At 33.1% G+C, this 7175-nt stretch overlaps 1 protein-coding gene and 1 pseudogene across 1 annotated transcript in view; both read right to left on the reverse strand.

The window, feature by feature from the left end:
• Positions 1-7175, reverse strand: part of LOC125875987 (protein DETOXIFICATION 32-like) — a 133786-nt pseudogene that overhangs the window by 13148 nt on the left and 113463 nt on the right.
• Positions 1-7175, reverse strand: part of LOC125875986 (protein DETOXIFICATION 29-like) — a 114592-nt gene that overhangs the window by 13016 nt on the left and 94401 nt on the right. The window lies entirely within an intron of this gene.

Raw genomic sequence — 7175 nt, forward strand, 5'->3', positions numbered from 1 at the left:
CCCCCCCCCTCCCCAAAGAAAAAACCCACTCCTTCCAAAAAAAAAAAAACGATAATATTTTAATTTAAAAAAAAAAAAAAATTTCACCTCATCCCATCTAACCCTCCGTTCTTAATTTATTATTATTATTTATTTATTTTACATTTTTCTCCTTTGTACATATATTTTTAGAAAAATATTGTTCTCAACTTGTGTACCGAATATAAAAGAAATTGAAAAAAATTAAAAAAAAACTTGCGGCAAATAAAAAATACATTCCTAAAAATATTTGTATATATCTAATACAAAATGAGAAAAGAAATTGAAAGCACAGGTAAGGTGGGGTGGAGTAGAATTTTCTTTTTAAAAAATTAAAATAATTATCTAAATTATTATTTGAAAAGATGAACGGAGAAGGNGGTACAATGAGAGGAAGTGGTGGAGTGTGGTAAGAACTTTTTTTTATAAAAAAATGAATATATTTTTGGGTTAATAATATTTAAATTTTTAATTTTGACTAATACTAATAATTTATTTATTTTTTGTCGAAGTAGAGTGTTTTGTCCATATGGAGTGTGATGTGATAATTTTTTATAAACAAATAAAAGATAGTGTAGTACAAACATCATGAAGAAAGTAGAATAAAAGAGAGACATGTGTTTTTTACACTTATCTCATTATTTTAATAGGATTTCAATTATTGGTAAAACTCATTCATTTAAAAATATATGGTTCAAACTAAAGCGTCAAAAACACACTTAAACTATCTCATTATTTTGAGTTTCATACCTAAATTATTGTGAGTTTCATACCTAAACTATCTCTTTGATCTTCTTTCTTATCAGTAGTTTTAGAACTATTTTTGTTGTTTCTTGTTCTTCGATTTCAACTTTTATTGTTTTTGATATAGCTTATTCTAGCGAGGGATTTATTGGAAATAACCTCTTATGTCTTATCTCTACAATGTACGGATAAGATCTATGTTTCATTCTACATTTTTCATACCTACTTATAGAATTACACTTAATATGCTATTGTTGTTGATCTTTTGGCCACCTTTAATAAAGAAAAGGTTAATAAGAAATGCATTAAATGGATCCAATCTTGACGCATGAAGGCAATATTATATTAATGACGTGATTTTTTTGGAGAAATCATAGCAAATACCTTTAAAAATTAAATAATAGAGCCGAAGGTTCTTACAAAGAAAGAACATGTATGGCATTACTGCTAAAAACTTATTATTTTTATAAGCACTTTTTAAAAATAGCTTTTCCAAAAAGTGTTTTTGAAAAAAAGAAAAAATTTGTGTTGGCTAATTCATTTGAAAAGTATTTTTGTTAAGCAATTGTGATTGGATAATCTTTTAAAAAAATATTTTTGTAAGTCAAATTACGAAAAAGGGCAAGTATCAAGACACTTTTAATATTTTGATTATTTTATAGAGATAAATAGTTTTAAATATCTATTATAGAATTTTCAATTAAAATTTTATTGTTATTAAATTAAAATGTACATATTCAAATTTTCAATCAATATTACACAAATAATAAAAAATAAATTAAAAATATATATATTAACATGATGATTTAAATATAATTAAAAATATCAAACAAAACAAATTTAAAAACCATTTCACAAAACAAATCACTACATATAAAAAAATCACAACAAAAATAAACAAGTATAAAAGATATATCGGTAAACATGCATATATGATAGGGATATTTTTGTCTTGAAATAAATAATTATATGTTTCTTCTTCTGCTTAATATTTTTTTAAAAAAATTAGCTTCTTCCCAATAGAAAAACTGCTTTTGCTTCCGTTTAAAGACACTTTTACTGATTAAACAAACACCTTATTTTATAATTTTTCTCAAATACACATTTTTTATCTCCCAACAACAATGTCAAACAACCTCAAAAATCCTTTCCAAGAATCACATAACAATTCAATGTAAGAATTATTATTAATTATTTCTTACTTATGGTCCAAGTTACTTGTAACCCAAGTAATACCATAAATAATATTTAATAAGGAATAGATCTCATCCGTATATTGGTTACTTGATGGACGTACCAGATTAAGTCATAACCTCTATAAATTGGTCCTTCCTCCACCCATTAGGGTTATCACATATTCTCTACAATAATTTCATCGCTGACGGTTGTGGTAACATAAAGTTAGGACAAAGAGGTAGAAACCAATTTACGACTAATGCTTCCGCTTCTCTCTGTGATTATGTCTTCCTCATCAGGTATGTGTCCCTAACGATCTCTATGTAAGATTATCGTGTTCAAGATCCTGATATTATGTATTGAGTTTTTAATCTTACATGTGGTATCAGAGCCTGAATTGTTTGAATGGATAATCTTTGTATATAAAATAAATAAAAATTATGTATTCATCCACGCAAAATATTAAAAAAAAATGTTGCAATTCTTAAATCACTTCGGCTGCACTTTTGTACCCATCCCTTGTCAGCAAAACCTCTCGATCGGTTTGCATATTAATTATGCCTTGCTTTTCACAAACTTTTTGTTGTTATAACAACAAGCAATTATGTACGTTTTACTTGCTAATTAATTTATTTATTTATTTATTCTACTGTTTGAAAGACACAACAATATGGTGTATGTGTTTCTAATATAATGTTTACATAACAGTAAGCTGCTTAGTTTTCTATGGTTGGTTCATGAAATATAATATTTATGATCACTTGATGCATGTATTATGTTTCTATAGTTTGTTAGTCACCAAAGTGGCCAAACTAAAATGTATAAAATTATTCATATGCACAAAAAATTTATGATATTATGTGTATTTGTATTTATATAGTTTGTTAGTCATCAAAGTGGTCAAACTAGAGAAACTAATGTCTACACATATAATATTTATGATCACTTGATGCACGTATTATGTTTCTATAGTTTGTTAGTCACTAAAGTGGTCAAACTAAAATGTTTAAAATTATTCACATGCACAAAATTTTATGAGATTATGTATGCATCTGTATTCATATAGCTTGTTAGTCACCAAAGTGGCCAAACTAGTATGGTTAAGAAAAAAAAGCATTCATAAAACTGTCATTTATCTATAAAGGTTAATGAAATGCCTATATATTGAAAAATAAATAGATAAATTGACTTTCACTTTTGCTAGAACTTAAGAATTTACCCAAAGGTGAATCAATCATTCTACGAATAGTGAAAATTATGAGGTAAATTAATCTTTTTAGTCAAACATATATTGTATATCCAAAGATGTCGTATATGTTTGATTAAAAATATTCAATTACCTATTAAAGATAAAATTGGCATTTAAATTATGATAATGTGTCGTAGTATCTACCAAAAGGAGAATTACGATATATTTTTACCGCTTTACTGAATTCACATTATTTTCTGATTTGTGAGCGTGTATATCTATTTTGCAGTTATTCCTCTTCATTCGCATTCTTCGTCTATTATTGTGTTCAATGGATTGAACTTCTCTGAATGGCATGAACAAATACAGTTCCACTTATGTGTAATGGATCTAGACTTGGCTCTGCTGAATGACAAACCTACTGCCATTACTGATAAGAACAGTGAGGATGAGAAGTCTTTTCATAAATCATGGGAACGCTCTTGTAACATCTCGCTCCTAGAAACGACTATAAAGAGTTTAAAATATGAAAATATTGATTTTTGGAAAGAATAAGGAAATCTGGAAATTTTGTCCAAGTTAAGGAAGTGAGTTTTGGTCATTTTCAAACGGCCATAACTCCTAGCTCAGGAGGAGTTAGACAGATCTTGATATGGTTGGAGAGATCTTTCCAACGCCGCCGATATTGCACGATTTCGACATCGTATGAGTAAAATATGTCTTTTGGAAGATGGGCTGTTGGATTGAGGAAAGTCCCAATCCGGATTTAGGGAAGAGCAAACTAGTCATTTCTCTAAGTTGTTTCCTAATTTGATTTTTAGGGATTTATTGGGGTAAAAACATGACTTAGTCAGTTTGGAGAATTGAGAAATACGCTTAGGGCTTGGAGAAGAGAGAAAAGAAGAAAGAAAGGGAGAAAAAGGCAAGAATTCGTCAAGATCATCCAAGCTTGCGGGTGAAATTCGTCGGGGGTGATCCCTATTAAGGTATGTGAGATCTTTTAGTGATGGGTTAGTTCACCCACACACCAACTTGTCTCAATTAAGTGATTTTGGGTTGTTCATATGTAAAAAGGTGAAGTTCTTGAAGGACATAGTTAAGTTCTTGATTGGTTGTGTTGTTGAAGTTTCTTGTTGATTTGATTCGTGGTTCCGGGTAAAATTTTGAGTTAAATTTGTTGTATGTTGAGGATACTATTGATCCTAAGTGTTTGGGGAAGGAACCATTGAATTTTAGAGGGTTTAGAGTTGAAAAACGAAGGAGAGAAATCGGGGATTTTCTGGGCAAAGGCATGGGGCGCCGCGCCTGCCAGAGCGCCACAAAAGTTCCTCTGAACTTTGGCTTCTGGCGCGTCGCACCAGCCAGAGCGCTAGCCATACCTCTATGAAGTTTGAGGGCTGGGGCCCCGCGCCTCTCAGAGCGCCAGGGACTCCAATTCTCCCCATTCGTTCCCTACCTTTTCGTACTTATTCCTAAGCGATGTACCTATGTTTTCTAGTTGGTTCTAACACTCTAAGGTACATCTAAACATCATGAAATCATCCATAAACATGAGATCATGAACCTTGAATCCATAATCCAATTCAAGGAAAGTTAAGATCAAAGTCAAAGAAGTTAAGAGTCAAAGTCTAGAAGTTAGGAAGCAAGTTAAAGCCAAGTTTCTTAAAGTTTTCAAGAGTCTTTAACAAACGTTTTAACTTCGTTTTAAGGCTCAAGTTTCAAGTTAAGCAAAAATTAAAGAGTTGAATTCATTTCTCAAAAAGCTATAAGGGGACTAAGTATTCCCAAAGAGTTTATAAATGTTTTCACATTTGAGCAAGAAAGGGAACATCGATTCCAAGAGAGCTTTTAAGCTAAGTTTTGAGTAATTATCTCAATTTAAAGAAAGAGTTTTATTTTTACAAACATATGAGCTAAGTATATTTTAGGAGTAGTATTGAGCACCGATATGGGGATGCGAGTTCATATTAACTCAAGTCTCCATAAACCATGTAGCCATCATGGGTAGTAAATGATCATACTTTTTAGATGACTCCTTAAGATGCTTTTAGCATAGACTAAAGGATCCACTAAGTTAAGCGTTCTATATTACGGCAAAGTATAGGACAGTTTGGCAGCATGGGCAAGACGTTGTATCACCACATAGGCTCATAGTGGTGGTTGTCGGTTAAAGAATCTCCCACAAAAGTTATATTACTTTTATATACAAGTAAAGTTGAGTTTGTTATTACTTTATCTTTAACGAACTAAGTTGTTTACACTGTTTTACAAGCTTTATATATATTGCATGTGTCTTATTGCTTTATATTGAGTTCAGTTATTCATGAGTTAAACAGAGCCAAGGTAAATGTTCTTTTGTACTCCTTTCAAGCTTAAGTTGTTGTTTAGAATTCCAACTTGTATACTCGTACATTCAATGTATTGATGCCAATTGGCCTGCATCTTATCATGATGCAGACGTAGGTAACCAGGACCAGCATCTAGCGCGCCGTTGATCCAGTTGAGCACTCCAGAGTCAGTGGTGAGCCTCCTTACATTCCGGAGGACTCTTTTATTTCGCTTTCCTAGTTTTCTTTATTAGGATGTTGTAGGATCTGTCCCAACATCCATCTCAGTATTATAGAGGCTTCATAAACAGTCAGACAGTTAGTTTTGAGTCTCTCAACTAGGTATTTGTAGATACTTTGTTTTGAGACATAAGTTGCCATTTTGGCTAAGATGTTATCATTTAAACTATAACTTGAGTTTATTATGTTGAGTTAAGTCTTCCGCTGAGTTAAGTAAGCCAGGAAAAGGGTTCGCTTGGGGCCAGCAATGGTCTTCGAGTGTCGACCACGTCCAGGGTGTAGGCTCGGGGTGTGATAGCTCTAACAGATTAAACATTATGTTTATGCGAATGACTGTTGCTAACAACATTAAGAATACTATTTCACAAACAAAAAGTGCCAGGGAATACCTGAATTTTGTGGAAGAACGTTTTCGTTCTGCTGATAAGTCTCTCGCTGGTACACTAATGGCTGAACTCACAACCATGAAGTTTGATGGGTCGCGTTCAGTCCTTAGGACTTGCCAGAATTTTGGCAGTTTATCCTTAGTAAATGTCACTATCCAGGAACCTGAAATGCAAAATTTCTAACCTAGGCGTCTCATATGACAACATAAATAGCTAAGCGTTAAAGCTCCACCACAACAGTGCGAGCAGACATACAATGACAGCCACAATAAGAATAAGCAATAGTATATATATATATATATAGGTATCTTACCTTACTGCCCTAATATAAACTGATATGACATCACCCTGGGGTATGAAACAAGTGAGGATATTTGGACCTCATGCCATCCTCATCTTCCCAGGTCACCTCTTCTCTATTTTTATTCCTCCACAATACTTTAACCGAAGCCACCTCTTTGGTTCTCAATTTACGGACCTGCCGATCTAATATAGCAACTGGAGTCTCCTCGTAGGACAACTCCTTTGTGATCTGTACATCCTCAATTGGGACAACCCGAGAAGGGTCTCCTACACACTTTTGTAACATTGATACATGGAAAACTGGATGAACAGATTTTAGCCCTGAAGGCAATTCTAACTCATAAGCCACACGTCCTACCCTCCGAAGGATCTGGTATGGCCCAATGAATCTTGGACTAAGCTTTCCCTTTTTGCCAAATCGCATAACACCCTTCATAGGCGAGACTTTTAAGAATACCCAATCATCGACACAAAACTCTAAGTCCCTTCGTCGTACATCTGAGTATGACTTTTGTCAGCTTTGAGCTGTTAGCAACCTCTCCCGAATGAGCTTAACTTTCTCCACTGTCTGCTGGACTAAATCGGGTCCAATCAATCCTGACTCACCTACCTCAAACCATCCAATGGGGGATCTACATTTTCTCCCATACAAAGCCTCATAAGGTGCCATCCCGATGCTAGAATGATAACTATTATTGTATGCAAACTCAATAAGAGGCAAGTGGTCATCCCAACTTCCCTTGAAGTCTAGCGCGCACGCCCGTAACATATCTTCGAGTGTCAAAATTGTTC

The sequence above is a fragment of the Solanum stenotomum genome, chromosome 9 (assembly GCF_019186545.1).
Source record: "Solanum stenotomum isolate F172 chromosome 9, ASM1918654v1, whole genome shotgun sequence".
NCBI classification, from domain to species: Eukaryota; Viridiplantae; Streptophyta; class Magnoliopsida; order Solanales; family Solanaceae; genus Solanum; species Solanum stenotomum.